Raw genomic sequence first — 25513 nt, forward strand, 5'->3', positions numbered from 1 at the left:
ATACAACAACACAGAAATATCAACCGTATTTTTATGCATCATATGTGTTCAGGGAAGATTTTTTTATTATTTATTTATCAACATTTTCTAGTTGCTATATTCAGACTGTACTTAATAACTTTTTTGTTTCATAATATTGAGACAATGGGATAAAGAGAGATTTCCTTGTTACACGTGAAGTATGACAGTTTTGCCTGGACATAAATCACATGAAATTCAGTGTTTATTTTTGATATTTAGGATGTATTGCAGGGTTTATTCTGTTCCAGTTATGTGAAAAGACTATAGTATTTTGAATTGATATTACACAATGTTGGCTAGCTGTGCATTGTTTCTACTTGAGATTCACCTTTATGGATTTTAAATTAAAATTTGCTTAACCTTATTGAGGCAAACATTTTAGTTTTATCATAGGTCAATACAATAAAATGGAAAATGTAATGGTAGCACGGCAGGAAAGATATTTATAGCATAATAAAATACAAAGCTTATTTTTTTCTCTTTTAAGATCAATTCACATTCTTTGCTAATATTTAATCAGTCATACTGACACAGTGATTTACTTGGTGTTACCTCTGATACATTCCACTGAGGCTCTGATTCTTAAATTATTTGTCTTTGAACTCACCGTGACCTATATTCAGTCTTCTGTGGCTGATGAAAATTACTCCTTTACTTTTCAATACTGATGACTGAACGATGAAGAAAGGAAATTTGCATTGACATTCTTAATAGCCACATTAAGTTAAAGTATTAATATATGAGAACGTCTTCATCTTATATACATAATGTTGCTATCTTGTTGTGAAGAACAGCAATCCAAGTCACACAGATAGACAAGACTTCTGAATGTTGTTTTGACTATAGCCTCCTGTATGTGTTTCAGCTATAGTAGCAAGGAGAAGAGAGATGCTGGACTTTGAAAAAGTGATCTCCGTCTAACAGTGGTCTCAGTGGGAAACTGTCAGGAGCAAAGAGAGCAAACCAAGTGTGTCACAACAGCAGCATGATAGACACAATCCAATTACTGTAATATTATGCAAGATAAATTGAACCGTTAACACTAATTTGGATTCTTGAACTTTCTAGTCTGTTATTTCCCCTTTGTCATCTTGTTTTTTCCCTTTATCTAATGGACATTCTTCCTATTACTCAGGAGGGCTTTTTGCCTTTCTCTGCTTTCATTTGCTGCCAACTGCTGCATCTCACAGCTGGAAGAGAACAGGTGTGTGAAAAATACTGAATTTGGCAAATACTTCTTTTAATTATATAATCATATAATTTTTAATTAATTACCATATTTATGGAATCTCAGACATTTCCCGCAGATTAAAAATAAATAAATCAGAAAGGAAGGCACAATTTACGTCCTGAAGCTGCTTTCCTCTAATGTTGTTATCATGGTGATCAGTGGCATAGCCGTAGTGATTGAGGTAATGTCTGATGAACTTTTTGGTGTGAGAGCATCTTATACAGAAAAAGAATAGCAACCTCTAATGAGAAATAAAAAGCAGGAAAATACAGTTTCTTTGTTTCTCATCTTACTATTAACAGTGTAAAACATAGCTGTTGTAGAAATACTCGGTCTTGAAATGGATCTACTGTCTCCAAATCTTGGCACTACAAAGCCCATGCATTGGTGCCTCCAAATCCACACAGTTGAGTTTAGGACGGAGTTTGCTGTTGGGGTTTGGGACTGTGCAGTCCTGCATCCTGTTTGCTACCTCCCATGTAGCACCACGTGGCTCAGTAATGGCAACAAGTATGTCAGAGGGGCTTCTCACAAAAAAATGTCTGGTAAACAGTAAGGCAGGAACAAGTCTCCAGCAGACCAGGGAACCGGTTCTTAACCATGGGAGGTAGAGGGCCCCAGTCTGAGCCTTCACTCACCTGTCAGGAAGAGTTGTATAGTAAGATCATCCAGATTGGAGGGAGACTTTGAACTTCTTCACTTAGAAAGAAAAAAAAAGAAAAGGGGGTGGGGGGAGGGGGAGGTTCTTTGTTTTGTTTTGCTTTCCTTTTGTGTTTGTTTGTTGTTACAATTTATTTTTGTCTCTAAGACCAACTGATTTATGTATAAGATTATGAAGATAAATTATATCTTTATCTTTATATAAAGATTTGGCTCAAAGCTAGCAAGAGATTATTGGGAGACAGAAGAGGAATAATTGAAAATCAGCCAACCCTTTACAGATAAAATTTATTGTGCTAAAGTTCTCAATCAAGTTGTGGCTGTTGGGTCTGTACATGTGTGGACATGGATCTAGGAAAGGTAACTGCCTGGGAAATGAGTGTACCACCTGCTTACCTTTCAGAAAGCCTATGGTACAGCCTCCTCCTCTACCCTGCACTCATTTATTTTATTTAAAATGTCTTTACTGTGATAACCATGTTTCAGCACAGAGCTACCTTCCCTGTAAAATGCCTTACCCTAAATTGTCAATTTTACATTAAGTCTGTTATGTCTCTTTTTGTGTATTGTTGCTGAGCCTTGCACTTAGAGATTGGACCTGTCTCAGAGAAATGGTTTCCTGAGTTATTTTTAAAAGAACAGTAGGCATATCCTTGAGTCTCTCAGTTGTAGTTAAGCAGAAAGAGTACAAATGTTAAAGACCTCTTGTTATCACCATAAATCTTGTCTTTTGGCTGGCATTGCAGCCAAAATTCAAAAATCCTCAGCAGATATAAGTTCTTGAAACTTCTTATATATTAAGTTTTTGTCATATCACTAATGCTTATCTACCAATAAAATGAGTCTTACACACCTTTTTAGATGTAAAGGCATTATGTTTGTCTCCTTTTCCTCTATATATACAGTAAAAAGTGTGAAGAAATCCATGTGGCCTCCAAGCTTAGCATGAACCTCTGGGAATGCTGTTCTAGAGTATTTTGTGTCCAAAATGTAAGATGGCTTCAGTGCATTGTCAATGAGATGCTCAATAATCTCTACCTTTGTGTCTGACTCTCGTGAAATCTTAAACTCACTTTATTATATTTTCTCTGTTGTTGCCTTTAATTAAATTGTAAAGCTGTCTTCTTTGTGTACTTGGCTCCCAAAGGGGGAATTATAGCTAGACAAACTATTACTGACAATATTGTCAGAAGAGAGATGTGGAGATATTATGTTCATGGTAATAATAGAAAAGGAATTCCCTAAGCTCACTTTTAATGTGTATGCCATTCCCATTCAGACTGCAGGGCCCATAGCTCAGTTCTTCTTTCAGGTAAAGAGAAAGACAAGTTAATTTTGTCTGATGTCTTAGCAGCACCAAGTCTTCTCTAAGCTGTACAGAAAACACAGGTCATCTGCAACCTTCAGTTCAGGACCAATACTGTGTGCCAGTCACATCTACAACCGCTTCTGGTAACCACTCATTACCAGAAACAATGAGCAATGTACATTTTTTCGTAACAGAATAAAAAGTTATTCATGTGAGCCTTTCCATTAAAAAGGCTTTTTTTTCTTTTTTTTCTTTTTTTTTTTTTTTTTTTTAATATAATACCTTGGTTTTATTCCTTATTTTGGGAAATTTAGACTAAGCTTTAATAGAGCTTTTCTTGCTTATTGGAGATACTGTTATTTTCAGGTGCATTTGGGAACTGGATTAAGATAGCCTGATTAAGATGCTTGTAGCAAACAGTTTGGGTGTAACAAGCTGTTAAGGAGGCAGTAATATTCAAATGAATTCTGAGCACATAAGAAATTGTTTAAAATAAAGACTAAACACAAGCCAATATATAATAGTATAAATAGGCTAGTATAATACCTGATACCCTATCAAATAAAAAAATTGTGAATTATTGACATGTAATTCAGTTAGTGGCTCTTTCAGCAAAAGAAGTATTGTACAAGTTAAATGCTTATTTTTTCTTCTAAATCTTAAATTTTTTTGTTTGAGCATCTACAAAGCATTATTATTTTCATTAATACGGAAATAGTAATTTCCAGCAAAGTTGGGAATAGTTCTATAACCATATTTAGGTCTTTATTTTTAGGATTGGTCAGGTAAATGATAGAAAATTCAGATTATGGATAGATCTTCTAGTGCTTTTAACCAGAATATATTTATATAATTTAGTAGCTTTATGAATAGAAAGAAAATGCATTAATTTTCTTTTAAGATGTATTTCTGAATGACATTGACTAACAGATTTTTTTTCTTCAAGTGAATTTCTGCAGAGTTGCTTAAAGTTTTTGTTGTGTGAAAATGTAATTACGTTTAATCAAGACTTTTCATCTATAAGAAAAAATAATGCACAGATAAGAGCCAATATACTGGATTTCCAAATAATTTCTTCTTAATCTAAATTAAGCCAGTTTCTAGCTGTATTTCATCACTTGATGCACGACTGCGTAATAAGCATAGGTTATGAAAAGTGTAATTTTGTAGAACATAGTATATCAATTTCAATTTGCTTTAATTCACTATTGGAAATTGCTCCTCTTATGTAGCTTAAGTAACAAACAAATTAGTACTAGAGACTTTTAAAATATGTTTACAACAATAGTAATATTTTAGTAATATTATAATTTACAGCAGCTTTTAATTATTGTGCTTAGGGATGCATTTGCCTGAATAAAGGAGAAGCCTGTAATATCCATAGTAAGTTGTTTAATACTTGGACTGTTGGTTGAATCACTGATGAGGGGCATAGCATGTTCACTAAGGTAATTGGCTGATGAATCTGCAGTCTAAATTTATACAATTTGATTAGTTCCACTGGCAGATAATTGGTAATTAGATGGTACACAAAATGTCATTTTCTTCCATGCTTCATCTTTCAATCTTATTTCCCAAATAGCATTTGTTGGAATATAAAATCACAGGCTAACATGAAAACAGCTTTATATCCTAGATAATGCCATGGAATAGAGAATTTGGATTGATTGATACAATTTTTTATACTGATGGTAACAATTAATTTATTCCTTTAAAAGAAAATATGATTTAGGTTTATTTTTCACTATAACATTTTAAAGACAAATCATCTAAATTGCAAACCTTTTATCTTGCAAGAATAAAGCATGCAATTATACTGCCTGTGTTGTTTGTCATGTTCAATTTTTTATTTATTTTTTATTAAAAAACGTTCTCTTTTAAAGGTTTTCACAATGGATTATTTTGATATATATGTAGATCTTACGGAAAGTTTGAGATATCCATTACTGGTTATTTATAGGACAAATGACTGTAAAATTTGTTTATTAGCATAGCAGAGCACTGGCGCATATCCTATTATTTCAACAGGGTAAGGCAGCGGTTTCATTAATTTGAAGACTAACAGTAACTAGTCAATCCAAAAATTGTCTTTAGTCTGTTTAACAGCTTCATTTCTTACCGAATTCTATTCTAAGCTATGTTATCCATTCAAGAGTGAAAAACAAGGAAGGGAAATATGCCTTACACTAAGGAAGACTGCATAACCCTAGACTGTGAACCTGGCTTCAGAAAGGTGTTAGCGAGATTTCCCTCATAGGAAAAAAAAATGCATCATTTTATTGCAAAATTGCAATATTGAAAGGAAATGATTTAATGATGAAAAGCGTAGAGTGAAACTGAGTGTCTAAAAAGTTGTATGATTTGGGATGTACTCAAATTTAAAAACTAACAAAGCCCAAGGACAGGGAAAGTTTTACTAAGTTCTTGAATTCCCTAGTGCTCTTTGGCAATGTATACTTCACTAGGTTTATTTAAACTCTTTGCCTTCACTTCACTCATAATTGAATAGCAGCAAAGGGAAAGAAAGGGTCTGAATCTGCAACTTCTTGCAGTACATATATTCACCTGTGTGCTAACGCTTCATAAATCAGTACCCCATGAGGATGGTTGGTAGTTTTCTGAACCCGTTTGGAGCAGGCATAAATTACTTCACAAAATTAGTCAGTGGAGAAGCAGCCTATATTAAACTTACATAATTTTTCTAGTTCAATTATGTTTGTAAAGTACAAATTCTGTAGAGCTGAGGAAAAGCTCCAATGAGGATCTGAAGTTCTTTATTGTGATTGTGTTTAAACCCATTTGTGAAGCATAGTTACTGCCATGAAGCACTCAAGGCATCCTGCCCTGTGGCTTTTGCAGGGACAGATCAGAAGTAGCTCTCAGTTACTCCAGGTAATTCCCTGTAAAACAAATAGAAAGGTGAGAAGCAAGTCTGCAGCCTAACCTAAAGTCATAAATGAGTGCAAAAATAAACCAAAAGCAGGTGCTGTTAGCTCTGAAATGCATATGTGATTCAAAGCAATACCATTTAGATTTAAATCTTTGTACTTTAACACATAACCTCAATGGAATTTAAATAGAACTAGTCCCTGTTGGGTGCTTGGCTAACCAGACAGGCTTTCAGCCTCAGGGTAATATCCCCTCCCATACGCATTCTCTCCTTTGCATCATTTCTGGCACACATCAGGCCTCTCATTGAGTCCATTTAGTTCACTAACCTGACAAGTGGTTTTCTGCGTGCTCACTGACGCAAAGAGAGGTCAAATTAGTGTCAGCACAGGGAAGGGGGCAGGAATACACAGCCAGGAGCAGGAAATAGAAGAAAGAAGAATGATGCAGCCATTTTAATTGACATTCTGCTGTTAGACCAGCATAGTTCTCATATCATTGCATTTAGGCAGCCTGAAGTGAAAGCATTGCTGCAGAACACCTCATGCTGCCTCTGTGCCCAAAGGGAAGCTGTTGCAGACAGAATGAAGGAGAGGGTCCTCAACAGGGAATGGTTCCCTTAGAGAAACAAAGAGAGACAAAGAATAAACTCTTCCAAGCCTTTCTTTGAGTGGAGAATTACAATAAGATCTTGACTTGCTGCTTGGTGCTGCCTACTGTCTGAATACAAGTGAAAGCTGACTCCATTGCTACCTCTCCAAAACAAGCTTTATGACCTGACCTGGCAGACTTGCTCCAAAGGGTTGCTATACGCCCTCCTGTGTGTTTGCTAGGAGATGCTGCATTGCAGCTCAAAGCACAACCAGAGGCACCTACCATGTGGTTTCCTGCTTTGCACTGTCTTCAGTCTGTTTGGGGAGTTACAGTGCTTTAGCATCAGGAAACTTGTGTAGAACATACGGATGGAGCTTCTGCCATCTTTGTGTATAGAGATACAAAGGCCAGGCAATGTCAGGTATGAATGGTTAGACACTGGCACAGGCTGCCCAGAGAAGCTGTTGATGTCCCATCCCTGGAAGTGCTCAAGGCCAGGTTGGATAGGGCTGTGAGCAACCTGGTCTGCTGGGAGGGGTAGGGACACCACCCCTGTCCATAACAGGAGTTGGGATTAGATGGGCTTTAAGGTCACTTTCCAACCCAACCCATTCTATGATCCTCTTGAACACCCTAAAAATCTTTAGAAAATGTGGGTGATTTCAACTTTTTAATAGTGGTTATATTTTGTAGTATTCTAATTAAAACTGGTGATAGTGTTCACAATCTGCACAAAATTTGGCAGCCTTCTGAGCTTTGTCAGTCTATCTTGCATGAGCTTAGGGTTGAAATGAATGGTGTTTACGTGACAGCCACACACCTAGCAAACAACTTTGTTGAATTTAAATGCAAATATATGCCAGTTTGGGTTATCTTTGTCATCAGAGTTGGAAGGTTTCTTGAGTTCTTGCAGCAAATTGCAAGATGGTGGAGTTTGTCCAGTGGGCCTTTGAATGTACTTTCTTATATGTCTTTTAAAATTGTTTGTGGGTATAATTACACTGTGTTCGTGGTTAGTAGCTGTTCTTATAAGATGTTCAGCAATATACACCCATATATTTGAAAAGAAGAACTGAGCCTTAAGCCACTTTTGGCTTGCTAAAACCATCAGAAACAATGGATATAGTGTTGTTGTTGTTTGTTTGTTTGTTTTGTTTTTATTAGAGTTTCCTGGAAAGAATGAGTATTTCTTGGTTCTGCTGTCATTTACTAGAAACTCAAAAAATTCACAGGATTAAATAATATCTTCAAAATATTAGTGTTCTCTTGATTAAACTCAAAATTCTCTTCTGCACAGTGTAAAGCACATGTTCAGTCTTCAAACAAAACAAAAACAAACCAAACAAAACAAAAAAGATAAAATCCAGCAGCAATTCTAGTAGCTGAAAGCATGATTACATGAAAAGGTTTTATTTTAAATTAAACAAAATCAACACCCCCTCACTTTTGATGTGTAGTGGGAATCACTGTGATGTCAGGGCACTGGTTAAATGCATGGAATTTTTTATATCCTATGTCTAGCTACTGATCTGATAATTACTGAGATTTGGTGATGCTTCTTGTCTAAGTATTGACCATGAATTATACTTAGACTGAGTATCTTTGAAAGATAGAAGCAGGGAGCCTGACAGTTTTAATCTACTGATTGTTGTCATCGGTGTATGTAAGGTCGGTGGCAAGGTATGAAGAGGGTCAGGGCTAAATCCTTCCCGAGTGCAGGGGCTGCTCCCGGGGACAGCGGGCTCTCCCCCTGCAGCACAGCAGCCACTCGGCGTGAGTGACACCTGCCGGCACCGCAAGCAGCCGCTGATGCTGTGGAGCTCGCTGGTTTCCAACAGCTGCGCTCACCTTGATCTGCAGCTGCTGAAGCAAGTGGGGGATGAATTAAGAGTCATTGAGCAAAGCAGCACAAGAGATGCTGCTTAACTCTTCTTCTGTCATTATTAAACTGCAATGTGCCTCTGTATGTGTGTGGACTGCTCTCATGGTGAGAAGGCTCTGTGGCAAAATAGTAGCAGCATGCAGATGTTTGACCTGTGCAGGTCAGCCCAGTTTCTTTCATCTTAATCTCTTTGGAGTACTCAGCACTTTAAAACTCTAGCTATTGCTATGCTTGGCTTCGTTTAGTAGTCTAAATTAAGGCACTATTTTTTGTTTTAAAAATTGTCTTTATAGCAAAGGTTAAAAATAAGTTGCTGCTAAGTGGTATGAGTGTGTATCTGTGGGCTGAAATATGCTGTCTATGGAGTTGAAGATGGTCTGATTTTATAAAATGGGATTTTCACTTGAAAGTAAATAAAGGGTTAGTTCTGTTCTTGAAGGAAATAACTGTTTTCATACAGTTCAAGAGTATTATAAATCTTTGTTGTATGCATCAGTACTTTCAACATAATGCATTCAATCTTCACGTCATCGTCTTGCTTTGGGGAATTAAAGTTTAAATATTGTGTTACAGCATTCACGTTATTGTCTTTTATATACAGAAGCTTGTATTCATTTTTGAGTGCACAATTTTCTGCTAATTGTCTATTAAAAGCAGCTTTATATCTAAAGCTGTTTAAGGAGGACTGGTTCAAATCCACAAATACAATCATGTTTTATAGCAATAATGTTGTATTTTTTTGATTTTTAATAATGTGTTTGACCTTTGTCTTGAACCATTCTTTTTCTGTAGCAATTTTTGCTTCCATTGGTTAAAACCTTCCAAATATATAAATTTACAATTGATTGTTACATTTAAATGATACAGCTTTTTTTTTTTTTTTTTTTTCTCCTGCATAAAAGCCTGCACTACTTCTGTTTTCATCTCCTTAAACAATTTTGCCTTTATGTATGTGTTTTAATTTCCTGCAGTTCTGCAGTTTGCTGTTGGTGAAAGTCTTCTGTAATTACCTTTTTATTGGAATTTGAAAGAAAATTAAGATGGACTTAAGGAATTTTTTTGTGCTTTGTTTCATTAGTTACAAAAGTTTAGATGTATATATATAGAATTAAATATAATAAAACTTAACAAATTTCTGCCAAGAATGATTTGATATGCAGGAGTTATATTACACAGTTAAAACGTTGCATTGTTCATGTCTGGGCTCATCAGCAGATCTCATCCTCTGTATCCTCTGTACCTCTTTTTTTTTTTTTTTTTTTTTTTTTTTCAATTGAATGATTAGAAATTAGAAAAATAACCTTGTCAGACTTGTTCTTTGACTCACTTTTTTCCCATTTGAATAAACTATTAATTGATTCAGGTGAACCTTCTGTACCTTCCAGAGGGACAGTGATTTTAATCAAAACTTCCAGGTGTGAAGGTGTTTGCAAGTTTCCTGTTCTCACTAATGTTGCTGAATTTAGATGTTTTTGAATGCTAGAACATGACTGTAAAAGTACATCAGTTTTACAATGAATACATTTCTTTATAAATATGTTGGGTGGAAAAAAAAAAAGAGAGATAATTCCATATATTCTCAGAAACCAAAAGTTTCTTGTTATGCATAGAAACAAAAAGAAACCTAGAGGGTATTGTCTGATTTGTATTGTTCATAGAGGTTTTAGCTGTTGCTGTTGTGTTTTTATTTTTCATGCTTGGCAGAACTATACTGTAACAAAAGTCTGGAAAGAATCACTCATAATATGCTCAGGGTTTTGGCAACAAACTGACCAAAACCTAAGAAAATGTCTCACAGAGGAGCAGATCTTCTAACACAGGTTTAGTGCCTGCTCCTTGCTTTTCATTTCTCTGTCCTGCCTCCTATAAATAAACCCATTACTTAATCTTACAAACTCCAGAAGTATGATGCCTCCTTATAAAACACGGTAGAGTTCTTATAATGGAAAATAAGAACCAATCTGAATAGATGGAAGGTGGATGTTCAGTTTCAATAGATGATGTGCTTTTTCCTTTTTTTATTGCTATATGGAGTTACATAAAAATTCAAGCAATGTGTTTATGTATGTTATTCTTTCTTTACATTTGAGTATGTTGTTTATAGTAAATTTATGCTTAGGAAGGCTCAGTTTATATTTGCAAAATAGATATTTTTTTTATTCATAGACTAGCTGATAGTATTGGTATAAAAGACTAAAGGTTTTGAATTCATAGTGTAGCAGCTCCTAATTCCCTTCTTTTCATTGTTGATGTTATCGCTGTCAGGTTGACGTTATCAACCCAGTCTGGTTAGGCTGGGCGAGTTTGTCTCAGTTATTAAATGGCATTATTGCTTCAGAATGATTTCAAAATGCTTGGGATTGCGCATTCCTATGCAGGAAAAGTTGTTGACCTTGCTACTTCTATAATTGTACATTCTGTCTAGTGTCTGCTTCCTGGATGGCCTGTATCTGGTAATTGATTTCCAGTGTCCCACTACCACTCTTCACTTAAAAGAACATAATGTATTTTATGGTTTTGCTCTAAACAACAAAAGCATACTCTTCTATAAGAAGATGGGGAACAACTTAAATATGGAAATTAATAGTAATATGTATTTGATCATAAACGTGCATGCTAGACATCACAAGGAAAATGTATTTACAAAAGCCAGTTCTCTTTGGAAATTAAGGATGTTTTCTTGACTTCTTTTTTAGGGGTGGGTGCACAACATGGATACGATTCAGTGTCAGAAAGTTAGATCCCATTGCATTTGCCTATTCAGATCCTCCTTCAAGTGTATGCCAGTGTTAGTGTGGTACAGAGTGAAAATTGAAGAAGGGAATGTGCCTCTTTTGCTTTGGTCTCAGCCAGAGCATGGAGTCATCTGTGTACAAATGAAGCAAGGAACACAAGAAAAGGATGAACTATGGGATTCTGGTAAGGCTAATTAATTCTTTGGATACTTTTTATTTCCTTCTTTTCAAATGGGAAAACTTTGGTTGTGGAGCCTGAAGCATTTTGTATGAATAGCTTTGCCAAGAGCCTTCCACAATTCACTTGTGGGTATGTTTAATCTTGCTCTGCTGTACCCTGGTCCCTGGTTTTCATTCTAGATGTTAACCTGATATCGTCTTAGATTTAAAAGTTTCAAATAAATCAATAGGTTATAGAAAGCTGATACAATATGAAATGTTCATCTTGCATGTACTTTGTCATACTTTAAAGATCTTCTGGTTACTTTCACTCAAAATTTTGGGACAAACTTCATTTGTACGAAGTTTAATATTCAGCATGTTCAGAGCTACTTATTAGTGTAAAGGTCTTAGTAATTCACTAATTAGTTGTCAAAATTGTTAGAGACAAATTTAGGTCTGAACCACAAAAACAGACATATTTCTAGATAATATTAGATAGATAATATTTCTAGATTTTTAGTTGTCACTTTTATAATTTCTTGTGGTTACACCAGAAAATATTAGGCTGAAATATTCTGGGGTGTGTCTTGTGATGAAACAGATAATGGCTACTATGAGAAGCTTATTCAAAATGCTGAAAGGAAATATTTCAGTATAGTAGCATGAGTTTGAAATGAGAAGATCATGAAGTAATGCAGGTATCATATGTCTAAAGATGAAAGCATATTTGTCTCTGAGATAGTATCATCTGTGCATAGTTGCTTGTATCTGGAACCATATGAAACAATACATTGAATTTGTATCAAGAAAGTACATAGAAGGTGCCTGTATAAATTATCCGAAGGGACTTTGTCATAATATCTGTAGCATAATATGTTTTTCCACATATTAAGAAAAACAATTTTTCTTGAGAGAGGTTAGACTTGTGATTTTCATGTACACTCAGCATGGTGAGGGACCCTCATGTTCACTGTGCAAATCCTGGGTATTCAGTGATAAGCCTACACTTTCTAGAATGATACCGGGATCATTCAGAGTCCTAGAAGGTCTTGAATTCCAGAATGTTCCCAGGATCTTCCATATGACGGTTTGACCAGTCTCTGGTGACACTGCAGAGATGGCTTTTACCAGTGTAGCATAATCTGTGTAAAATAGGTGTAGGTCAGAGACCAATCACCTGTGAACAATGTGTCCTGAAAAACATTTCAAACCACCAGATGTACCAGAGATTTTCTTCTGAAGATGCTGGCAGGATTCATCCCGAGGCTGGAGGATTTTCTTTCAATGCAGAGTTGCTTGCTCTGGTCCAAGTGCACCCACAGCATTCATAGCAACATAAAAGCAGCAGTTTTGCCCATATCACAGGCCAGAGTTCTTGCCTGTATTTCAAGTCTAGTCTTCTAAGTATTTACGTTCCTGAGCTAGAGAGTTTTATGTTTGAATACACAGCAAAAGAAGATTTGGGGAATATTTAAAAGGTGTCTGTATGCTCATAGTCACTGGCATTTCCCACCCCTTTGGACCTCACAAGCTACCTCTCATCAAACTGTAGAAGGAAATTTCTTCTAAGTCAATGGATGTTGGAAAGCCACTAACTCGAGTTTCCAAAATTGTAGGCTGGAATCATGATAATATGTTTGTATACATATTTATCCAGTTCTTTTATCACCAAGCAATTTTCTGTGGCACAGCCCAATCTGTGGAATGTAATTTTTAAAATAGCCGCACTGCTTGTCTCAGTCACTGCAATTAGCATCTCTCATTCCCAAGATTGCACAGGACTAATAAGTAATCACGGCAGCATTTATGTAACTTAGAAGTTTTAACATCTAGATAAACAAACATGGCAGAGCTCTCTATTTTAAGAAAAGATTACAGAAGCTTATGAAATGGCTTACTTGATGTAGCGTCTGTGAGAACTGGGACAAGAGTGACTTGGGAGATTTCAGTTTGATGTTAAAATGTATATCGGATTTTAATTTTTTAGGACAGGGATGTCTGTCTCTAATACAATGAATGCCCTATTACCTTTTCATTCTCTCAGTTGCACACCTGGCTACTTTTATTCTGCCTTGCCTATAGTCCAGCTAAAGAAGGAGGAGGAATGTGGCTTGTCATTTCTCTGCTCATGGATTAAATAAACCAAGCCTGCAACCTGGCCAGGCTCTTACATTTATGGTGCTCAGAGTTTTCATGTGCAACTCCCTCATATGTGAAAATATCTTAGCGTCTCACAGAAAATGAGAAGTACAGAGCAGTCAGAGATTTGTATCGCTCTCTTTGGATTCATAGGTTAATATATCTACTTTGCAAGATAAAGAGTAGGCAGCCCCATGTTTAGAATTTTATCCCATTTCCAATCTACTTCAGCTGATTTATAAAGCTTAGGAACATCTTTCCTGCTCAATTCATGTAAGAACATAACCACTCTGTCCTGTTTGCCAGTTATCTTTATTGGCAAGCTCTTCTCCCATGATTATCATAGTAGTCCTCCTCATCTTCATAAACCCGTTTGTTTCCTGGGTAATGGATTTTCTTGTAATCTATATAAAGATTTTTTCCCCTCCACTGAAATTTTTATTACCTAATAAATGTATGCTTAAAGGTTGCTTTCAATAGATCTCTTGGCTTAACTCACTACAACACACTTTTGCCTACTCTTCTCAGGCTCGGGTTAAAATCCTAAATGAAACCATGCGTTATGAATGCACTGTGGAAATAAGGCGATAAACCATATTTGGAAAACACCCTTTCTAAGTGCCTTAATTTGAAGTCTTTAAATGAAACACATCTAAACAGAGCCTATCAAGCTCCTTCCTTCCTAAGCGTAATGAGTTTTGTTAAAAAAAAATGGTTTTTGTCTTTATGGTCACCATTGCAAATAGAAATGGCAAGAGGAGAAGCTGGGCTGTCTGTGAGTTTTGCTCTTCTTCACGTAGGCAACTATATTTTCAATTCAGCAGATAGAAGTATCCTTTAAGAGACAGCACAGAACCAATGTTCTAACAGAATCTGACGTTCCAGGTGACAAAGTCAATGTGACGTAGACCACATGGAACAACTGAAAAATGCAGATTATGCTTTCTTCTGTTTTGGGAGGATGGAGGAGAGTGAATGGGGGTGTGAGGAGATGGTGCCTAATTCTAGTTCGGCATCTGAACACCAGGCCAACTTCTGAAGACTCAAGCCTGTTTGCACGCCATGACTTGTGGTGCATATCAGGGCTGGCTTGATTTCATTCTCCCTCAGAGCCACGTGGAAAATGTTTATGTTGCATTTGCATAAAAATGTTTGACATAACACTGAAATACAGATAAAGTACAACAGCTATTTCAAAGTTGCAACCAATGTATTAACATACTAATGTAGAGCCATAATCAGGAAACTGTTAGCCAGAATATTAAAGGAAAATGTCAGTGAAAAGACCTTTTTTAATCATTACAGTATTTTTTGTAATAGATAATTATAGTTTATCTCTTTTTTTTTTTTTTTTTTATGTTTGTCTCTTAGCTCTGTGATTTTTTTATCCTTAAAATTATACTTTTAATTTTTGTGTATGTAAAAGTTTGTGTGTCCTTAAGCCAAACAGTAATGTTTTTGTTGGAAATGAATCATGGATCCTTTAGGTTTCAGGAAGGTCAGTAATTATAAATTGGTTTTGCTTAGCCTGGGCTGTCAGGAGTCACATCAAAAGCATGTGACTTGTGTTTCAGTACACACTTCATACCCACATTGCCTGCTACTCTGATTGCAATACCATGTCATTCCATAGTAGTTTACTATGATACATCATATGGTTTGCAGTCACCCTTACTGTTCACTTCCATCGCCTTAAGCATTTGGAAGCAGTCAAATATGTGGCAGCACACAGATGTTACTCAGTAACAGTATCTTGCTTGTATAATGAGTTGACATTTGTAGTTTTTTTTGTTTGTTTTGTTTTGTTTTTGTATTCTCTTTGAATGCGTAATATGCAATAGCATGTGATACAGACCTCCTTTTGGTTTAGATATCCTACTGAATGGTTTACTTTTTTATGTTAGAAGTTTTCTTAGTTGTAACAACAGGAAAAGAAATGGTGTGTCATTTTTGTATCAAATGGGTACAGCTCTTTTGACATTAACTGTATTTCATTGTAACATATTTCATTATTCAGGAGTTTAGAATATCTCATCTTAATGAGATATTCTAATAGGTCTGCTAGGCTTTGCCCAAATACTTTTCCATGGAACGGTGGGTGTGCTAATGTCCTGGGTCAGTAGGGAGCTGCACTCACCACTGTTCTTCAGACAGCTTCAGTCAATTTGGTATACTGTACTGGTAGGAGATTTTTTATTTTTTTCTAAACGCTCCTGCATATCCCACCAAGTAAAAAATTTTATTTATTGTTTGTTTATGTGTTTTTAAAGACCCCTTTCTTTTCAACTATTTTAGAGCATGAGAAGATTTGCTAGTCTTTGTCTTGACCCAAAAGAGTTATTTTAAACAAACTGAGCTGAACCTTATATACCTTCTCTTCAAATCAAAATTAGGTAAGGAGTCACTCCTCAGGGTCCTCAGTGTTTGTGCTTCCGATTCTTTGAGTATCTTATGCTCAGGACTTTCCTAGAAAAGCAGTGTTCCTGTGCTGAGTAGCATCAAAACAAAAACTGCAAAATGTTAACTGGTGTACGGTGGCTGGAGACTTGGAGACTGTGGGGGGAAAAAAAAGATAAAATTATATATATATATATATATATATATATATATATATATATATATATATATATAATGAAATCTTCTGTTCCAGAACTACCAACCTGAGTTTCTTAAGCCAAATGAAATTAGCTCTCAGTAGGATTTTTCTTCCCAGCAGTTTGAAAAGTCTGGTTTCAGAAAACCTCTTAGCAATTATCTGTCCTGATGTAGAGTTAAGCTTTTTTAAGTCATTTTATAATAATTCTAATGTATAGTAGAGAATTTCTTTCCCTGTGTTTTCTTTCCCTCCGCTTAGTGCAGAAAAATAAGGAGTGTAATTCTCAGGTGTGGTCACGGCTCTGAAGTCATATGAAGGTTGTAACAGGGAAATCCAAGACCCACAACCAGTTATCCTTTCTTACAGATCTTTTCCTAACTTCTTCATGAGTTCTCTCTTTATGTCCTGCCTCATCTTATCTTTCGTCTGATGAAAAAAAATATATATATATAAAAATGCTGGCAGACCACTGTTTTTGCAGATGTGGTACCTGCATCCGTGAGGAGCTCTTGAATGGCAAGAGCGTGCTGTCTGTTTTTATTTTTGGGGGTGAGACTTGTCTGTGTATTGTGTGCTGAACCTGGTTAGTACCACAACTCCAATAATTGATGAATCCTGACTTGAAAAAAATACAGGGTATTTATTTCACTGTTTTCTACTAGGAAGCATACACCAGGTGAGGCTCACCTTGAGTTATTTACTTGCTGCATGTGTCTACCTTCCTATCCCTTTTTTTTTTAATTGTGCCATCCTATTCTTTAAATTAGGCTTCATTCATAAAAACATCTTGCTTGGTCTTAAGTGCAGAATGCTCAGGTGACTCTTTTCAACATGCACAGAGCTGATGCAGGGCAAATACTTTCTATGTAAAGGTCCTACAGCACTGTTACCTTATGAAAATTTTAGCAGCCAGTATTGACTGCATTTCTTGTATTTTTAAAAAAGACTGCAAGGTAGCAAATGACGTGACAAAGAAACGTCAGCTGCTCTGTTCTTTCAGCAGTTCAGGCTGCTGGGATTAGTTTTCTAGGGCAGCTTTCAGAGGGACGTCCCAGGATATTGTCTCTGTAACATCTTCTCTTATTAATATAGTGCTTTAGAAGTGAAGAAATTAGAGGATTTCTTCTCTGAGCCCAGAGTAAACCTTATATAAACAAGCTGACAAGTAAGTGTCCCTTCTCAGGGATGTCTTTGGTATGGCACCATTACTTGCATTTCTGATGGTGACTCTTGATTTATACAGACTGCTTGTAGAGCTGTGGCACAGTGGACAGTGAGGATCATCAGTACACAAATGCAAAAATGGAATTCTGCAAACCAGAAAAAAAAAAAAAAAGAGGGAAAAAAAAAACACCTTCTGGTAAGGTTATGTTAAAATAGTAAATATTCTCCTGTCACTGTTTGCAGATGTTTGAGTTGTCCAATCAGTTAAGACTGCAGTGGCAAAAAAAAGTGGAGGACACGCTGTATGGAAAAGACCAGTACTATGGAGCCAGGTGATAGAGAAGAAGACCCATTCTTCCATTGCTAGTATCAGTTTAATCCAAATGCAATTCACAGTGTTTCTTTCTTCCAGAGTATACAATCAGATCTCAGTGAAGAAAATGATGCATCTGGCCCTTACATGCATTTTCAGAAAAGGGCCTGGCCTAAGGAGTAAGAGTATACCATCTCTAAAACATGGATTTTATCTAACACCCTTTGGAACTTCTGTTGTCAGATTTTTAAGGTAGTGTGTCTTTTGTTTTGCTAGATAGAGGTGGCATAAAAGTGAAGAAAGATATTTCTGGGAATTTAATTCATTTACATTTCTGTCTTTCCATCTTTCTATTCTTGTAACTGGAATCCAAAGGATGTAGGAAATGGTTCAGCTTGAGATAAAATTGGAATGTGAGGCAGAATAAATACTTAAATGTGAGTGCTTTGTATTTTGTTCTTTAGAGTATCATTATAGAAAGAGATGGTGATAGTCAAGTTCGTAGAAGAAAATCTATTGAGAGACAAAGAGACACAACCTCTGCCTCAAGATTTTCCTGAGAACTGTATTGCTAAAAGATTAAATAATTTGAACAAAATATCACTACATACTTTCCTGTCCTGATAATCCATTTTTGGCTACTGTCAGAAAAAAGAATATAGGCTATATGGAGCTTTGTTCTGACCTAGCACAGCTGGTCTTATGTTCTTATTTTATTTCATTTCATTTCATTTCATATGCTGTCAGTAAGATTGTGGACCTTTTTGGAATCTTATCTTTGAAGAGCTCTTCACAAGTAGGTTTTTGTGTTTAAAAGCTATTATTATATACATATAGAATACTGTATTAATTTCCAAACCTTTGAAAATGATAGTTTTTAAGAATTTTAATCAGAGTAGCTTATGATGACATTTTTAAAATTCCTGAATAAAGTTAGTGTATATTTGTAATGGACTGTATTAGTTAATTGCATAGAGGAAGAATCAGATCATGTTGTATATAGGAGCTAATTGGCTGAGTGCTTCCCTAATCTACTGTTATAGGTGGGATTTGGGATTAGCACTGTGTTTAAGGCAGTTTACATAATAAAAGTTGGAGGAAGAAATATGGTGCATGATAGAGGACATTTATGCTCTGAATAACCATAAAAATAATTTTAATAAATTCTCTTTTATTCATATGGATGAACCAGAACCTGAATTAGGTCTTACATAGCTCACTGTGATGGAGTTTTCAAGCACAGTACTATGTGATTTGCCATACCTTCAGATATTTTCTTACATAATAATTGCGTCAATAAGGAAACATCAAAATGCCATCATACAAATTTAGAGTTTAGGATGAACTTGTCTCATAATTTTTATTACCCTGAAAGTAAGTCGTTCTTACTGAATATGTGAAGTATCTTCTTAAACCTGACTGAATTTGATTAGAACTCTTCCTTTCAAATATAGTCTATCTTTGTGAAAAAAAAAATATATAAAGAATTTGCATCACACAGGTGTTTTAAGTGCTCAATATTATTATTAACATCTTTGAAGGCATAGAGAATTGCTTACTTTACTTTCAGACAGTACCAGAATGGGAGGGGAACCCAAGCACTTCATAGGACAGAATTACAATGCAAAGCATTCTTGACAAATTGAAGAAATGCTCTGATATGAAGAGCTACAATTGATTAAGGACAGTTCAAAGTATTACTCTCAGGGGAAAAAAAAAAAATGTATAAAAGAGAATGACCTGTTAGGTAGCAGTATTGCTGTCATAAATCTGGAGGTTTACAAATTCCCCTTTGTGAGTCACAAACTGAACATGAATCAGTTATGTTCTGGCTTTGTGCAAACAGGCATCCTCATCCTGATAAGAAAGCAGGAGTTTATTCAGAAATAGGCAGTAATCCTTCTGCTCCACTCAGTGCTAATAAGGCCTCTGTTGGAGTCCTTTTGCCACTTTTGGACATGTACTTCAAGAAATATAGGCACCAACTGCAGAGAATCAAGTGACATACAGAAGGAAGGATCCAAAGTCTGGGAAATATAACTTGTGAAAAAAAATAAATTGAAGACTATTGTGAGTGTTAAGAATAGAGAAGGGAGGACTTTGAGACATGATAGGTCTTCAAAGCTTAAAAGAATCTATGAAGATAAAGGCAAAAAACTTCTACACACCCCAAGGACAGTTGTACTTCTGTAGTAGAATGTGAGGTTTATATAAAGCATTTAATAAAAACTTCCCAAAAGTAAGGACAGTGGGAGATACTGTCTAGTATAAGTTGCATAGAATTCAGCAAAATCTAGGAGCTAGGAGCTTTTATGAACAAGATATACAATCATCTTTCAAAAATGGGTTAGATATTTTTAATCATTTCTTATGATAGAGTCTGAGAGTAGAGGATTGCTTGAAGTCTCTTCCAACTATGTTTTCTATTATTTTCTACTCCTATTACCCATACAATAAAAAAATGCGTAGGGCTAAACATTTTTCATTTCTCTGAAAACATATGGATTTGCTTTTATAAACTTTTTAGGCAATCTTCAAAACAAACAAACCACCACCATCAACAACAAAAAACACATGGGTTCAACTATCAGGCTTGACATATAGTTTGCAAAATTACCTTGTACCATGTACCTTGTTGAATCACAGCACAGTTTAGGCTTCTTCCATGAATGTATTTTTGGGAATTCTCCTCTTAATGATATATATTAAAAACTATGCAAAGTTAATATGTTTAAGCAGTATTCATAGAATCTTTCCACAAGGGAATGGTACTATTAGGTGGTACAAGTGCTAACTATGGGTTGGATGAAGAGCAATAAACATGTTTAAAAGTTTTATAAAGCAAGTGGAATGCATTAGCATTTGAACTGACTTAAGTATTCTTGAAGCTAACAACTTTGGTGCTTAAAAAATATGCCCCTGTAAATCCACAGCAACAGTTAAGACAGCAAATTCTTGAAAATCTGAGTTAGCAGCATGATTTGCATCTTCACGTATAACAGATGGGGGGGACACAACACTGCTTAAGGGCTGAAATTCAATGCGAGTGTAGACTTAGGCAATACTGCAACATATGCTTTACAAGAACTAGAGACAGCATTAAAATGGCAGTTACAAGTGTTAACATTCTTGTCATGGAAGGATTATGTGGAAGGTCAGTTTGTCTGACATTCTTGCAAATGACTCACTGGACGTAAATATGAGACATTACAGTCATGGTACACCATTGCAAACCATTTAGAAGTTTGTTGAAAGGAGAAGAAAAACCAAGTAGAAAATATTACCAAATATTCTATCCATCCCCTCCAGCTGTTTACTAGGGTCCAAAGGAAGCTATCCAGTTGGAAAATATGCTCACCAAATTACTGAGTATAAGACTGTCTGTTCAATCATTGTTTTAATGTGTATTACAAAGACCGTGGAAAAACATGGTCCCTCTTTTTGACATCTGTCATTTTTTGTGGCTTTCAAGTTAGCATAAAGATTGCGATATATTTGCATACTAGCCTGTGTGTGTCTATATGCACATACAGAGGGGTAAGAGCCTGTTGGTACAATGTTTGCTACAGAGCATTCACCTCAATCTTCAATAGTTACAGCATTTTGTTCATTGAGCTGTTGCCAGTGTTGGCAGAAGTTATTCTTGAGGGAAAAATCTAAGCATCAACAAAATGTGTTTCTGGTTAGATAATAAAACCTTGGTGGAGTTGATCAGCTGGCAGTCTTCCAAATGAGAATCTGACATGCACCTGCTTCATTTATTTGTTTTATGCAGCTTCTCATTTAACATACTGTAATATTCAGGAAAGCAATCAGGTTCTACTAATCAAATTGCTAATGTTTTCTTTATTTAGTTCAAGAAACCCCAGACAGTAATGCCAGTCTGCAGTTACAATACAGGGATTCTCTCCATAGGATTGAAATATAATTAGAAATATGCCAAATTTCTCAACAGAATTTCTCTAAAAGAGAAGCCTGTAGGCATTTATGCTTGCAGTGGCTAAAATTGATCTGTGGGGATGGACAAATATTAAAATGCAGCAGAGTTGAGATAGTAAAAGACAAACAGACCCAGTAAAACTTCAGTTTGATCTTTCTTATTATTCACATGGATAAATATCAAAAATATAAAAACAAAACAAAACGTTTGGAAAGAGAATTTGGGTTTAAAAAGGGAATGTGTTATTTAGACCAGCTTAAAAGACAGTTAAAATTTTTTAATGAAATCTTATAGCATAAAATCTTGCTCTGCCTACAGAGAAAGTTCTGTGTTTTTTGAAATACAGAAGTCCTTCTAGTCCTTCCGTTCATACTCATTATTGTGTGTGTTGTTATTTGGAATGACTTGAATCAACAGAATTTTATTAAAGGGAAAATACAAGATCTAAGAAATAATAAAACTCTGATTGTACTCAGTGAAATAATGTAAGGTATTCAAAATAATTCAAGGAAAAGAACTTGATAGGATGACTGATGAATCTATGCAGCATTTATTTCTACTTTTTTGTCTCTTCTCAGACTTCTCAGATAAATCTACCTAGTGTAATGACAATGGAAATCATGGTTGAAATTCAGTTTGTTAACAGCATTTTGAGATGATAATTTTTATGTATGTAGGCAGGTATGGATAACATATATGCAAGTACTTATTTGTCTATTATATTCCTAACTGTTGTGATAATCTGGGCATACTGCTGAAGATATTCCTTGCTTAAACTTGTGATTTTTACATTTGATTTAATTATCTTCAGAGGTAGCTGAAAAAGTATTCTGTCCTGCTTCAAAATGCAGTTGATTTTCTTGTTCTAATTAACCTTTGTTCAGAGCTTCATAGCCATAATTTTAATTGATTAATTGCTTGTAAAGCAGTGACATTTTTGACTTAGCATTCAACTGTGTCCCAAAGTACATTGTTGAGGTTTTTTTCCCGGGGTCGGAATTAGGAAGTGCTTTTCTCTGCAGCACTGTTTGAACTGCAGCTGACTGCCCACTGACAGGTATGGAAGTCACTGTCAACAAGATTTAAAGTTGCTGTCATGTTTACACAGCCACATAGGAAAGGTTGAGAGAGGATTGTGATTTTGTTGAAATTAAGTACCGACAGTTACTGGACCATAGCAGTATGTATTGGTTATGATTAATGTTTGACATCTGCATCTTTTTGAGATATTTTAACCACTTTTCTTGTCAGATGAAAAGTGCACTGCAATATGTTTCTAATCATTTTTTTCTTCCAGTATGCTGAAGTTTGTAGTTTTGAGACTGAGCTATTAAAGCCATCCAAGTATTTAGTTCTGGACCCCTGGAAGGATTTTCAAATACATTTGGACAACTGGGAATTATATGTTTTAGTGTTGAAAAATCCCACTAGACTAAATACAATTTTAAAGTATTCAATACTTTTAAAAGTCTACCCTTGGTTCTCTCTATGGTTCAGAAGCATTTATTTCTATTTTGTTCCCCTGGCAATTGGTGTTGAATACTACCAAGAAGGATATGTTAAAGAATCTTTCAAAATGTAACCCCACCATTGCCATTGATTTTTTTTTTCCTCTGGTACATCTCTCTAATAATGCCAACTCATATATGACAATTTAATGAGAATATTATTTTTTCACTGAAGCTAAATGGGAAGTATAAAAACACTCAAAAAACACATCACAAGCCACCCCCCAAAAAATAAGAGAAATGGGACTGAGAGCTCAGATTCAAAGCTATGGCTATGTATCTGAGCTCTTTCACACCATAACGTGAGTCAGAGCAGCATGTCTAAAGGGAAACCAACAGTGCTCTCCTGAGCTCCACCATGCTGTGTAGGTATAGCTATTGCTAAGAAACCAACTTAAGCAATACTTTATAAATAATAATAATTATTGTTGTTATTATTGTTATTATTATTGAGAAGGGTTGATGGATGCTGTGAATGCTTTTCCCATGGTAAATAGTGAGCTGGAGGTTAGGTGTGGGCATGTAAGTGGGTCAAAATCTTTAACTGAAAGTTCTGACAGTCTTTACCCCCAAAAAAGAATTTGAAAGTTCATCACATCAAGTTTTCTGGAATAATGTATACACTGCAATGGCCATAGTGGTAAGACGTATTTTCACTGGTTTGTTAGGGAAGCAAAACAACACCAACCCAAACTTATCACAACTCTCAAGTGCATTTCTACTTGTGAGACTAGCAGCAGCAATGTACTAATTATATGAACATCAAACTCGCACTATTTTGTTTCTGGACACCTCACCAGATACCAAGAAAAATGAAAAAGCATACAAAATTAAAGAAAATGTAAGCCACACAAAATATCATTTTAAACTTCCTGTAAACTGCTTAGGATATAAAACAGGAGAATTCATGTACAGCAAGTATTTATGAAAGTAAGAAAATGCAATTACTAGTACCTAATAAAAGAAGTAATTGCTCGATACTTTTGGTTAAATCATCTTTTTAAGGACTGCCTGAAGCCTGTAAAAGGTTAACATTCTGTCACGTAGAACTACAAGCACAGAGTTTAGAATAGAATAAAATAGATTAGTTCAATTGGAAGAGACCTACAAAGATTGAGTCCAACTGCCTGACTACTTCAGGGCTAACTGAAAGTTAAAGCATGTTATTGAGGGCGTTATCCAAATGCCTCTTGAATGTTCACAGGCATGGGTTATCAAACACCTCACTATGAAATTTGTTAAATTTAAATTTAAACAAATATATCACAGGCTGATCTTAAATTGTATGGAATGACTAACTTACCACCACTAATTTAATTGTTTTAATGCCTATTAGCAAATAGCAGATATTCCTTAAAGTATTTGCCAAAAATCTTCCTTTGATACTATTTAAATCTTCCTCCTTCATCTAAGCTGTTAATAAGAGTAGGAAATTAGGACCTCAACCCTTCATTGGGAACCAGGTAAATTTTACACTATTTTAGGGATTTCTTACAGACACAAAGAACACTGGACCTCCATGAGATGATGATTCTAAATCTTTTGTCAATATTTTACAAATATCTTTAAAAGTAGGTCCGAATTTGGGTAAGAATCCATCCAAATACGCTCTAGAAGTTTCAGAGCACAGTCTGTTCAGGTAGAGTTTATTATATTGTCCAATTTGAAGATATTAATAGAAGGAGTTTGGTTTTTACAGATTCTTCAGGAAAATGAGTGGGGGCCATCAGAAGGCAAGCAGAGGCTTGACAGTTACCATCATTCTGACTTTTTTTTGTACTGAAAATTTGAGACTTGTCTGGTTTCATTTGTGTCTTTTTAGCTCGTTGATTATAACACCTTCTCTCGAGAAAAGAACATGAACAGGGGAGTTTGCTAAGCTCCATGTGCATTTCATGGAATAGTTTAAAACCTATCCATTTCAAACAACAAAAATCTTTCATCTGAGGAGGAGAAACTACAGTGTGGTAGTGACCATCACTCCCAATGTAGTAGTACCAGTATCTGGCTTTCATGGTAAGAAGAGAATATTAAGAAAAAGACATTTTACATGTACATTTGTGACTTTTTTTTTTTTTTTTTTTTTTTTTTTATGGTCAATTTCGTTTTCTTTCACTTGTAGAGAAAAATATCTAGAAATCTGTGCATAGGTCCTATGTAGGCGACCCTATGTTACAGAGCCAGAGTCCAATGTGCTCAGGTGCTGCTGTGACACCTTCTGCTTTTGTTATTGTGTTTTAAACAGTGCTGCCGTTGTAACAGCTTTTTGTTGTTTCCTGCTTGTAAGAAGTTTATTTGCTATTTACAGAATTGTGTAATGCTAATTGTGTTTTGATGATTGCTGTCACATTCACTAAAGGGGGGTTGAAC

At 35.5% G+C, this 25513-nt stretch overlaps 1 long non-coding RNA gene across 3 annotated transcripts in view; it reads left to right on the forward strand.

Moving 5' to 3' along the window:
• The window catches only part of LOC137860494 (uncharacterized), a 565043-nt gene that overhangs the window by 292473 nt on the left and 247057 nt on the right, over window positions 1–25513 (forward strand). For all 3 annotated transcript variants that reach the window (XR_011098942.1, XR_011098943.1, XR_011098944.1), the window contains exon 6: window positions 11283–11505. This is a non-coding gene — a long non-coding RNA (uncharacterized lncRNA). The remainder of the gene's footprint in view (window positions 1–11282; window positions 11506–25513) is intronic.

This window comes from Anas acuta, chromosome 8 (genome assembly GCF_963932015.1).
Source record: "Anas acuta chromosome 8, bAnaAcu1.1, whole genome shotgun sequence".
NCBI lineage: Eukaryota > Metazoa > Chordata > Aves > Anseriformes > Anatidae > Anas > Anas acuta.